The 13,589-nt window shown below is 42.5% G+C and overlaps 1 protein-coding gene across 3 annotated transcripts in view; it reads left to right on the top strand.

Moving 5' to 3' along the window:
* Positions 1-13,589, top strand: part of pisd (phosphatidylserine decarboxylase) — a 177,503-nt gene that overhangs the window by 74,947 nt on the left and 88,967 nt on the right. The gene's annotated exons all lie outside the window — the stretch shown is intronic.

Here is a 13,589-nt window from a genome sequence, read left to right as displayed (position 1 = left end):
CCATCAAATCAAGCATTCCGGTCAGATTGAATCCTACAGCCAGTTCCCTCAACCTTCTTCTTTCTTCATCTCCTGCCGAATCACCCCCACCATTATCCGTCACAAAGTCTCTCCACCCAGCGTTCTCCAGAACCTTTTTCCATTCCACCATCCTGATTATCTTTAACTGAAACAGTTATTAAAGAAGAAAGATAGTAGTCATCATAGATTGAATAGTTTCTTATTTCTTCTGAAGTTATCTCCTTTGTTTAAAAAAAACAAATAGATCATTAATGACAGAGGAACAGACAAAATGCTGAGGGAATTCAGTAGGTCAGACTGCATTTATGGAGGGAAATGAACAGTCGATTTTTTGGGCTGAGACACTTCACAATTGGAAAGAAAGAGGGCAGAAGCCAGAATAAGAAGGTAGGGAGAGGAGTACAAGCTAGAAGTTAATGGGTGAGTTCAGGTGGAGGGGAGGGGAATGAAAGAGAATGATGTGTTACATATTCAGGCAACAATAAATATATGCGAGTTAGGCAAGGGTTTTTATAACAAATAACACGTTTATTAAACACTGAAAACAAACCCCCCAAAAGTAAACAAACTCTAACGTAACCGGAAAACAGCTGCTGTGCGGCAACTTCACAGTTCTTAAAGCGATGCAGCTCTAACAGTTCTTAAAGCGGTATTGAAAAAAAAACAGTTCTTTAAAGCGGTATGCCGAAAGTTCAAAATGCTCACAGTCCATTTAAAAGGAGAGACTTTTTAAGGCGATTTAAATTCTCTTCCACGTCTTTGTCCTTCGATCCCCGGCGTCGAACTCTTCCCACGTAGAATTTTTATGAAACGTAACGGTTTAAAGGCACTGACCTCTTCTTCCACACTATTCTCAATCTCCTGCTTTCCCAGCAGAGATTAACACGAGAATAGTCAACAAAATCCTTCCGAATGAGGATCATACAAGGTCGAAACCATTCCACCGTCGAAAATCGATTCTCCTCGATCTTTAACTTCCAAACTTTTATCTTCACTCTCCACAGTAAAGAAACTGCTGACATTGACCTTTCAAACTTTAGGCATTAAATAAAACTTCATTTTTCAACTAAACTGCGTCATCACATTAAACCACGCAGTGGCATGAAGTCAGCTTGGCAAATCCAGCCACGAACTGCCCCACCTGACAGGGTGGGTCTTCCTTTTATAACCTGTAAAAAAAAACAACCTGTCACATGACCTCTACTGGCGGGAAAATGACATCACTCCACCATCACAAGACCATTACCTCAAGTCCAGTATAACTTCAACCCCAGTCACGTGACAAGGGTACCACTGTCACGTGTCACGGGTATGTAACAGATGTAACTAGCTGGGAGGCAATATATGGAAGAGGCAAAGGATTGAAGAAGAAAGAATCTTATAGGAGAGGACAGTGGAATTTGAATAAAGGAAAGGAGGAGAATGGATGGCCATGAGGGTGGAAGAGAAAGGATGTGGGGCACATTAATGAGGGAAAACAAAGAGGGTAGGAGGAAGGAAAACAAGTGATGATTGCCAGAAGTTAGAGAAATTGATGTTGATGCTCTGGTAGGAGTCCATCAAGGCAGAATATTTTCCTCCAACCTGTGTCTGGTTTCATTGTGGCAGTCAAGAAGGCCATGGACAAACTGAGCCTGAATGCCACAAACAGACTTTGTTATAATTACTGATACACAAATATAATTTTGGAGTTAATGAGGATGAATGTATCTATATATGTCATTTGGCAAAGGTAGGAAAATGGAAAAGGAGATGGGAGGGTATTGATAATAATGGTTGGGATTGAGGCAATCAATAGACATTACCTTACCAAGAAAATTAGAATGTAGAATTATTGGCAGTAGGGCTAACAAATAACCAAGAACTAGATGCTTAATTATTTGGAAAATATGTGATATATTAGCCTTTATTCGAAGAGTAGGTAGGAGTTAAGAATCCTTGTATAATTAAATAGTACTTTGAGATGACCACAGCAAGAGCAATTGGTACATCTGAAGCAACACACACAAAATGCTGGAGGAACTCAGCAGGCTATTAGTAGTCACAAGCGTCCAATCTCAACAGCCCTCTCCCATGTGTCTCTTACTAATTTTGGATCTAATTTGCCAATGCATTGGATTCCAAGGGTGCTATCCTTTTGTACAAGTCACTTTGTCAAAGGGCTTACTGAAATCTATGTAAACCACATCTACCGGTACTTGACTGCCCATGTCTGTGCACTTCGTTACCTCCTCAAAAAATTCAATCAGGTTGGTCAAACAAGATCTTCTCTTGATAAAGCCATGCTGGCTATCTCAGATTAGTCCCTGCCTTTCCATTCACTCATTAATCCTGTCCGTTAGAATCTTTTCCCCCAAAAGCTTTGATAAGAACCTTTTTTTAATCCTGCCTTTCTAATTCCTTTTTAACTGACTTCCTATACTTCTTCATACTCTTGATAGGCCTACCCCAATGTAATTTTTCATACCTGCCAGATGCTTCCTATTTTCTCTTTATCCAATCTTCGATGTTCCTAGACATCGGGGGTTCTCTGTACCTACTGCTTTTGGCTTTCACCCACCAAGAAACATGGTGACCCTGAACTATTGTTATTTCTCATTTGAATGTTTTCCACTATGTAGATGTATCTGAAAGTAGATGCTCCCAATCTACCGTTGCCAGGTCTTGTCTTTTTTTAATGACATTTGTCTCTTCCACTTATTAAAGACCTTCATTCCTGGTCTATCCTCATCTTTTTTTCATAATCAGTTTGAGATATATGAAGGTAAGGTCAAATATTTCCAAAATCTTCCCCATTGACATTCTCTACCTGACTGACTACATTACCAAAGACACAATTAGATGATGCTCCCTCCCTTGTTGGTCTAGCTAGTTACTGTGTCAAATTGCTCTTTGTCATACCTCAAAAATACATGCGTAGAAATTTCCTTTAATTAAATACTAGAAAGACTGAAGCCTACCATCTTGGCTTGTTCCATCTCCATTCCTTTTCCTGGTAAATTTCTAAAACTAAATGAGATTGTTTGCATTCTCTTTTTCATAACCATATAACCATATAACTATTACAGCACGGAAACAGGCCATCTAGTCCGTGCCGAACACTTACTCTCATCTAGTCCCACCGACCTGCACTCAGCCCATAACCCTCCATTCCTTTCCTGTCCATATACCTATCCAATTTTACTTTAAATGACAATATCGAACCTGCCTCTACCACTTCTACTGGAAGCTCATTCCACACAGCTACCACTCTCTGAGTAAAGAAATTCCCCCTCGTGTTACCCCTAAACTTTTGCCCCTTAACTCTCAACTCATGTCCTCTTGTTTGAATCTCCCCTACTCTCAATGGAAAAAGCCTATCCACATCAACTCTATCTATCCTCCTCATAACTTTAAATACCTCTATCAAGTCCCCCCTCAACCTTCTACTCTCCAAAGAATAAAGACCTAACTTGTTTAATCTTTCTCTGTAACTTAGGTGCTGAAACCCAGGTAACATTCTAGTAAATCTTCTCTGTACTCTCTCTATTTTGTTGACATCTTTCCTATAATTCAGTGACCAGAAGTGTACACAATACTCCATATTTAACCCTATTTGAACAACAGACTACATAAATAGTGCTGTTAGATGAAAAGACCATAAGTAGAATTAGGCCATTTGACCCATTGGGTCAGTGCCACCATTCCATCATGGCTGATCTACTATCCCTCTCAGCCCTATTCTCCAGTCTTTTCCCTGTAACCTTTGACATCCTGATTAAGCAAGAACCTATCAACCTCTGCTTTAAATATACTATTGACTTGGCCTCCAAAGGTGTCTGTAGCAATGAATTCCACTGATTTACAACCCTCTGGCTAAAGAAATACCTCCTCATTTCTGTTGTAAACAGATATTTTTATGTTGTGCCCTCTGGTTCTGAACTCACCCACTATAGGAAACATCCTCTCCAAATCCACCCTACCTAGGCCTTTCAATATCAGATAGGTTTCAATACAAATGCCACTCCACTTTCCATCCTTCATGATGTGAAAAACAGAAAACATCCTGTGAGTAGCAGTTGTGTGGGGAAAAAATACCTTGTTAATGAGTGAGGTCAGAGGAAAATGGCCAGACTGGTTGAAGCAGGCAGGAAGGCTACAGTAACTCAAATAGCCACATTCAAAGTTTAAAGTAAATTTATTATCAAAGTACAAACATGTCACTGTATACAGTCTAGAGATTCTTTTTCTTGCAGACATAATCAATAAATCCAATAACCATGAAAGACTGCACCAGCTGGGGGAACAAACAATGTGCAAAAGACAACAAACTGAGTATATACAAAAAGGAAGAAAAAATAAGAAATATAATCGAGAACGTGTGATGACGAGTCCTTAAAAGTGTGTCCATCTGTTGTGGGAACATTTCAATGCTGAGGCAGGTGAAGCTGAGTAAAGTTATACTCTTTAGTTCAAGAGCCTGATGGTTGAGGGGTCGTAACTGTTCATGAACCTGGTAGTGTGAATCCTGAGGCTCCTGTACCACCTTCCTGATGGCAGCAGCATGAAGAGAGCAGGTCCTTGGGCGTGGGGATCGCTGATGATGGATGCCGCTTTCCTGCAACAGCGTTTCATCTCAATGTGCTCAATGGTGGGGAGGGCTTTACCCATGATGGACTAGACCATATCCACTACTTTTTGGAGGATTTTCCATTCAGGGGCATTAGTGTTTCCATACCAGGCTGAGATGCAGCCAGTCAATATACTCTCTACTATGCATCGAGAGAAGTCTGTCAAAGTTTCAGATGACATGCCAAATTTACGCAAGCTTCTAAGGAAGTAGAGGTGCTGCCATGCTTTCTTTGTAATTGAGGAATTCGAGGATCCAATTGCACAAGGAGGTATTGAGGCCAAGGTTTAGGAGCTTATTGATTTGTTTTGAGGGGATAATGGTATGGAATGCTGAGCATCCTGATGTATGCATCTTTGCTGGCCAGATGTTCCAGGGTTGAGTGAAGAGCCAATGAGATGACAACTGCTGTAAACCTGTTGCTCTGGTAGGCAAATTGGAGCTACTTAGGCAAGAGTTGATATGTTTCATCACCAACCTCTCAAAGCACTTCATCACTGTGGATGTAAGTGCCACTGGGTGATAGCCATTGAGGCAGATTACCACACTGTTCTGAGGCACCGGTATAATCAAAACCTGCTTGAAGCAGGTGGGTACCTCAGACTGCCGAAGTGAGAGGTTGCTGACCCACTCCACCTCTGATCTCCTGATAAGAACTGCCTCATGGACCTCTGGTTTCCTCCTCCTGAAGTTGATAATCAGCTTCTTGGTCTTGCTGACAATTAAGTAAGAGGTTGTTGTGACACCGCTCAGCTAGATTTAAAATCTTCAAGTGTTACACTAGTGGTGTGGAGAAGAGCTTCATTAGTCAGCAAATTGAGTTCATTCCCATAGGTAATATTTGAGCAAGTAGATGATACTTGCTCACAGGCGATCGAATATTTTGTAAAGAGTAAGTCTTTAAAGATCTTTCTGAAGGGGATGTTAGAGTTTAAGGCCTAAGGGGTTAAAGCCATAGCCATTTATGATGAAATTGTTAAAGTCATACCACTTTTTGTACACCAGTCTAAATGTAGTACATCAAAATAAGATGTCTTTTATGTGAAGCAAACCCCCATGATAGCTAATTTAGTTAAATTGCCCTGAAGTCTCAGCTTTCAGCAAACTTATTGTACTGTCAAGCAGAATAGCTGCAATTCCTGTGAGAGCAAATGAATTTCAGTGTATTTAGCTTCTTGTTCCCTGTGCTGACTCTGAATTGTAGTCATCATCACGAGCTACAGTGCTGCAGATTCCACAAAGAACGTTATGACAAGTGACAAGTTATGTGATCTTGTTTGAGGAATTAACATTATACAGCACAAGAATAGGTCCGTGCTTTTTTCCCCAGATAATATGCTTTCAGCTGTGTGGCTAAGTACCATCTTGGTTTAACGCTTAACCCCGATTAATATTTCAACACTGCATCAAAGTCTCTATGTGGTATATTGCTGGAATGTTAGCAAAGGTAGCTTGAACCTACAGCTTTGGTTCGGGCCAGAGTGCTATTGACTCAATTTTGCCTACACCCTGCATCTTGTACCCTCTATCTTGACAGACTTCCTCTCTTCCACCCCCATTTGCCTCACACCATATTATGTTTTCTCTGCCAGTCAATGAAGTTAGCTTTAATAAAGAAGGTTGCATTTGGATTAAGGCCAGTCTAAATTTTTCCACTACAAGCTGGGCACGCGTAACATATTTGCAATCTCATCACATTGTAAGTTTCAGTTAACTTGGACACAAAAGCAGCCCTGTTCCCATCTACCCACTGAACCCTTCCATTAAAAGGTCGCCACAGTGCTTTGCTCATGTTGATGAGAATCAACCATGTGGCCCTTGATACCTTGTTGCTGATCTTCATTTTGACTCCAATGTTACTCCACTCTTTAAGAAGGGAAGAAAGCAAAATAAAGGAAATTGTAGGCCAGTTAGCCTAGCCTCAGTGTTTGAGAAAATGTTGGAGTCTATTATTAAGGACGATGCTACAAGATACTTGGAGAATAATGATAAAATAAGTCAGAGTCAGCGCGGTTTCTGTAAAGGGAAAACTTGCCTGACAAATCTGTTGGAGTTCTTTGAGGAAGTAACAAGCAGGGTGAACAAAAGATGTCCTTACTTCCTCAAAGGATGTCATTTACTTGGATTTTCAGAAGGTGTGAGGCTAATTAACAAGATAAAATCCTATTGCATTACAGGAATGAAGGGGTTAACATATGAGGAGCGTTTGGCACCTGTACTAACTGAAATTTAGAAGAATGGGGGGGGGGGGCAGAAGTCTCATTGAAACCTACCAAATGTTGGTAAGACTAAATAGAGTGGATATGGAGAGGATGTTTCTGTGATGGGGATATCCAGAACTAGAGGGCACAGTTTCAAAATTGAGGAGGACCTTTAGAACAGAGGTAAAGATGAATTTTTTTAGCCAGAGAGTAGTAAATATGTGGAATGCTGTGCTGCAGACTGTGGTGGAGGCGTCCCATGTGTATATTAAGATGGAAGTTCATCATTTCCTGATCAGTAAGAGCATCAAAGGATATGGCAATAAGGCAGGTGTATGAGGTTGAGTGGGATCCTGGATCAGCCAAGATGGAATGGCGGAGCAGACTTGATAGGCTGAATGGCCTAATTCTGCTTCTTTGTCTTATGGTCTTATTGTCTACTTTTGTTCTATAATCATAAATGTGCTTATTTAACAGATATCTGTCCATGTCAGTTGTGTAATTTAAATATCTCTGTCTTCCCTCAGTTGGGGATTTCCACCCATAATGACAAAAGTGCATTTTCATGATTCACCCCAAGTAAACTTGGTTCTAAGATTAATACCGCACCCTACTATGCTGGACTCCAACAAGAGGAAATAGTTCAGATCCTGATGGCTTTGCCCTCTTAGGCAGCAAATGCTTTCAATTTTTCAGTTAATATGAATTGAACTGTAATAAGGGAAATCTCAAGTTATTTTGTAAGTGTATTAAGAACCAGGGGGTAACCAGGGAACCAAAAGGGCAGTCCGTACATGGAACCAGAAGATATGGGTGAGGAATTAAATTGATACTTTTCATCTGTATTTACCAAGGAGAAAGATATTGCAGTTGGAGAATTCACTTGGAATAGTAAAATTCTGGAGCGTGTTAACATTAGAAAAGGTAGTGTTTTTTAATGTTAACACATTAACATGTGGATAAATGCCTCAGTCCTGATGAGATCTATCCCAAGCTGCACTGGAAGGCAAAGGAGAAGATTGCTGCGGTCCAATGTATGTGTATTTAAACATTGAAGTTTGCTGCCCACAGGTGAGATGACAGACACCTAGAAGACAGCAAATGTGATACCTGTATTCAAGAAAGACAGCAGAAGTAATGTGGATAATTATAAGCCAGTGAGTCCAAAGTCAGTGTTAGGAAAATTATCGGAGGAACAATTCTGAAGGACAAGCTTAATTGGAAAGTCAGGCATTGATCAACGATAAGGAGCATTGATTTGTTGATAGGCAGTTGTGTCTGACTAATTTGAGTTTTTTCTTGAAGAGTTAACTAAGTATGCCATCCAGGCCAAAGCAGCCTAGTTGCTTAATATCCCATCCATCACTTTCATTCTCTCTACCATTGGCACTCCTTGGCTGCAGGTGTCCCAAACACAAAAAGCACCACAGTTACATGGTACTCCCAACAGCACCATGTAAACTTGGCCGTCATGATCTTGATCATCACTCGACCCCTGTATAAAAGAGCACAGTATCTAATACAAAGTGATTGTAGTGGTTCAAAAACATAGCTAATTACCCATCTTGAACAATTTAAGGATGCTTCCCCTGCCATGGCACCCAGATCCCAAAAAATGATTTAAAATAAATCCTGTATCTTGACTGCAGGTTAGTAAAAGTTGGCTATTATAGCACAGGCTGATATGTGAGCTACTGGACGGCAATTCCCAACTCAGCTATATTGAAAGGAGTTTAAGGTTTACCATTTATTTGTGGAAGAAACTCCATTATTTGCCCTTCAGTTTTACTGACTTCTGAGGTAGTAACTTTATTTATATTGTTCATCTGAATCACTACCCTTTATGTTAGAGAACAGATAAGAGAATTATGGACCATTAAATTTTTCTGACACCTCTGTCCCCTTTCTTGATCTTTCTGTCTCCATCTCTGGAGATGGCCTATCTACTGATAACTACTATAAGCCTACAGACTCTCACAGCTACCTGGACTATTCCTTTTCCCACCCGGTCTCTTGCAAAGATGCTACCCTTTCTCACAATTCCTCCGACTCCACTGTATCTGCTCTCAGGATGAGGCTTTTCATTCCAGGACGAAGGAGATGTCTTCCTTTTTTTAAACAAAGGGGCTTCCCTTCTTCCACCATCAACTCTGCTCTCAAACGCATCTCTCTCATTTCCCGCACATCTGCCCTTACCCCATCCGCCCACCACCCCACTCGGGATAGGGTCCCCCTTGTCCTCACCTACCACCCCACTCGTCGGAGGTAAGACGCTGATCTCGGCACCGGTGTCGACCAAAAAACGGCGTCCCGACCGCTTGTCTCACACATACAGGAGGCTATCCCGATGGCCAGCCGCCATAGCCATCAGCGGCGGCTGGCCCTGGCGTTTCCCGGGAACTTGCAGGGCAGGTGACAGCGACGGGCTTCTGCGCTCCACCGCTGGTGGTAGAAGCACCATTGTTCGTTGGTCTCCTCACCCCTGCCTCTGGGGTTAGCGGGCTCTGTGGCCGGGCCTGGTCTGGTTTGCTGCTGGGAGTGTGGCCAGGTGATCTGTGCGACGGATGCCCCACTGTCCTTGGCGTTCCACAGCAAGTCCACCCAGGGGTCGCTGAAATCTGCGTCGGACAGCAGCAGGCGTATGTCCTCAGGCAGCTGCTCCAGGAATGCCTGCTCAAACATGAGGCAGGGTGTGTGTCCTCCGGCCAGAGACAACATCTCATTCATTAAAGCAGATGGAGGTCCGTCTCCCAAACCATCCAGGTGCAGTAAGCGGGCAGCCCGCTCGCGCCGTGAGAGTCCGAAAGTCCTTATGAGCAGGGCTTTGAATTCCGTGTATTTGCCGTCCGCTGGGGGAGACTGTATGAACTCCTCAACCTGGGCTGCTGAGTCCTGGTCGAGGGAGCTCACCACGTAGTAGTAACGTGTGTCCTCCGAGGTTATCTGCGGGACGTGGAATTGGGCTTCTGCTTGCTGGAACCAAAGGTGAGGTCGCAGCGTCCAGAAGCTTGGCAGTTTCAACGAAACTGCATGAACAGATGCGGCGTCGTTCATCTTCGGCCCAAATATCGTTTGGGCTGTCGGGGTCACCAATTGTAGTGGTGTGCTACACGCAGCGCTGAAATAACGACACTGAGTCGGTAAACTGCAGTTAAAAAAGATTTTATTTGAACTTAGCGGCCTCGCTTTAAAGCCTCCCTCATCCCACCCTCCCCGGGCGTGGATGCTGTAGGGGGCACATATTCACGGTCCCGCGCGGGCTTTTCCCTTTGTTGGTGAAGTAGACTTGGCGCCCTTTTGGGACTGGCCTTTATGCCGGCGCGCTGGCTATTTGTGAGCCGGTTCGAGTGCGCTAGGAAGTGAGTCGCCACAACCCTTTCATTTCTTCTACCAAAGTACATGGCTATTCACTTCCTGACACTGAATTCCATCTGCCAATTCTACAATTTCCTCAAAACTATCTGCCTCTCCACCTATCTTCATATCGTCTGCAAACTTTGCAACAAAGCCATCAATTCCATCATCCAAATCATTGATAAATAACGTAGGAAGAATGGGTCCCAACACAGACCCCTGTGGAACAGCACTAGTCACTGTCAGTGAGTCAGAAAAGGTTTCTTGCCAATCAGCCAATGCTTGATCCATGCTCGAATCTTTCATAGCTTGGGTTCATAGCTTGTTAAACAGCTTCATTTGCAGCACCTTGTCAAAGGCCTTCTGAAAATCCAAGTACACAACATCAACAAATTTTCCTGCTTGTTATTTCTTCAAAGAGTTCCGACAGATTTGTATGGCAAGATTTTCCCTTGAGGAAACCATACTAACTACAGCCTATTTTATCATGTGTCTCCAAGTATCCTGAGAACTCATCCTTAACAATTAACACCAACATCTTCCCAACCATTGAGGTCAGACTAACTGGTTTATAGTTTCCTTTCTTCTGCCTCTCTCCCTTCTTGAAGAACAGAACGGCATTTGCAATTTTCCAGTCTTCTGGAACCATTCCAGAACCTAGTGATTCTTGAAAGATCATTACCAATGCCTCCACAATCTTTATAGCAACCTCTTTCAGAACTCTTGGGTGTACATCTGGTCCAGGTGACTTACCTACCTTCAGACCTTTCAGTTTCCCAAGAACCTTCTCTCTAGTTATGGTAACTTCATGCCCCCCGACACTTGGAACTTCTACCATACTACTAACGTCTTCCACAGTGAAGACACAGTGAACAGTACAGCACAGGAACAGCCCTGCAGTCAACAACGTTGTGCTTAACTAATTAAATTAGTAATCAAATGGCGAACTAATCTCTTCTGGCTACTCTATGTCCATATCCTTCCATTTTCATCACATTTCTGATATACAGGTAGTTCCTGAGTTATGAATGTCCGACTTACGAACAACTCGTACTTATGAACCGAGGAAGGAGAACGCTGTCCGCTATTTTAAGTTGGATTGCAACACCGTCCGCCATTTTAAGTCATTGCCGTTGACGCTGTGCTGAGTGTGTAACTTTGCATTTGGCTTAAACTTTTCTTAGCAAGATTCATCCTGACCCTGCCCCTCCTTTTCCAGTCGGCTGGTAGCGCAGTGAGATCAGTGTCGGGCTCAAGAATGGAGGTTCCCAAGTTCAATCCAGTGACAGACTGCTCCTGAGTGCGCTCTCCCATCTGTGCCAGGTTGATGTCGAGCTTGCAACTCGACCTCATATAAAAAACACTGCCACTTCCAGTTTAAATTCTCACGTGGAATATTTTGGAGGATCAAATACCCAAACCCAGCACAGCCCCTACTTGTCCCATTTAACCTGTCTCAGTGCGGTAGAGTTTAGGACCTGGGGAATTCAGTGCGGTAGTCCTTAGGACTCGGCAAAGCTCGGGACCTCCCGCAGTGTTTCTGTTCCGTTGACGGGAAGTGATCACGATTGAAAATAAAGTAGAAATAATAAAGCATTTGGAAAGTGGTGAAACGTCATCGGTCATTGGAAAAGCGTTAGTCTACAGTTGGTCAATGATCAGAATAATTTTAAAGGATAAAGGATAAAGTGAGAATAATGGAGCATGTGAAAAGCCCTGCCCCAATGAAAGCTACAGTTATTACAGCAGTGGTTTAATTATTGGAATACATACGTTTCTTTATGTTTTATATGCATAGAAAGGTAAAATATATACTACATACTAAGACAAACGTTTGACTAACTGACGCTAAATAATATCGGATGTACTTGTTCTGACTTACGTACAAATCCGACTTAAAGATGGACTCAGGAATGGAACTGGTTCGTAACCCAGGGACTGCCTGTATATAGTCATTTGCTAAAAGGTCACAAAGAATAACTTCGTCCATTTTCTTATTGCCATATTAGTTTGCATAATGGCTTTGATTTACCAGAGTTGCGACGTCTGGTATTTGCCCAATTTTCACATGACACTTCCTGCAACATTTATTCCTGCTCTATATTTTCTGCTCAGTGTTTTGTGTGTGTGTATATGCAAGGGGAATTTCCATCTGTGTGGTGTTATTCATTGTGTAGATGTTTTTGTAAGGACACTGCAGTGCTTTTTGAATATTTTTAAACAATTTTGTTCCGGATGTTATTTGTTTTAGATACTTAGTTTCTCTAGATACTTAGTTTCATATTTCATGAATTTGCTGACAAAAATAGAATTTTTCAGCTACAGAGTTTAGGAAAGAAACTGAGTGAATAAGTGTGGGAAAATATCTTGTCATATAGGATGCTTCACTTCAGATTGGACAAATAAAAGGGAATACTTAGCAGACAGTGAGTCCGTAAAATCGATGAACTGAGAGAGTATTGAAAGCAGTTGGATGATGACATGATTAGGCCTCTTTTTTAAAAAAAAATGGGAAATGAAAAGTCAAAGCAAAGTTTGAGAGAATATTGACACGGTTGACTGGTAAGGGAAGTAACAAAACAAATTATTTAAACATTGACTTCTCTGACTTCTGTTAATGCCCCTCCTCCCCTTCTTACCCCATCCCTATTTAGTTTTTTCCCCCTCCTTTTTTTCTCTCTGCCCATCACTCTGCCTGTTCTCCATCTCCCTCTGGTGCTCCCCTCCCCCTTTCTTTCTCCCTAGGCCTCCTGTCCATGATCCTTTCCCTTCTCCAGCTCTATTTCCCTTTTGCTAATCACCTTTCCGGCTCTCAGCTTCACCCCACCCCCTCCGGTCTTCTCCTATCATTTCACATTTTCCCCTCCCCCTACTTTCAAATCTCTTACTATCTTTCCTTTCAGTTAGTCCTGATGAAGGGTCTCGGCCCGAAATGTCGTCAGTGCTTCTCCCTATAGATGCTGCCTAGCCAGCTACATTCTACCAGCATTTTGTGTGTGTTGCTTGAAGCAAATTATTTCCCATCTTGTCCACCTCCACTCTTGAAGACGCCTCCTCTGCTCTTCTATTATCACTGGTCCACATAAGAAGTCAGCCCTTCTTTTGCCATCCTGTTCCTCCTCTACCCCCACCCCACCTCCACCTTCTGAAGGCCCCTTCCCTCTTAACTTCAAGTAATGCTACCCAATCCATCAGTCAAAATGCTTTCCCAGTCCATTCCAAGTAAATTAGCAAATATTCAGATGCAGTGGGGGGGGGGGGGGGGGCGGTTCTCTATTGTAGTCCTGAGGGTATGCTGCTAGACATTGTCTTTTAGTTTGGACATCAAAATGAGGCCCAATTTGCCCTCTAATTAATGGTATTCCTTTACAGGAAAACCAGCAGTATTCTCCCTAATGTCCATG

Source organism: Hemitrygon akajei, chromosome 9 (assembly GCF_048418815.1).
Source record: "Hemitrygon akajei chromosome 9, sHemAka1.3, whole genome shotgun sequence".
In the NCBI taxonomy this organism is placed as follows: Eukaryota; Metazoa; Chordata; class Chondrichthyes; order Myliobatiformes; family Dasyatidae; genus Hemitrygon; species Hemitrygon akajei.
The sequence above is the reverse complement of the archived record's forward strand: the minus strand, read 5'-3'. Positions and strand labels throughout refer to the sequence as shown.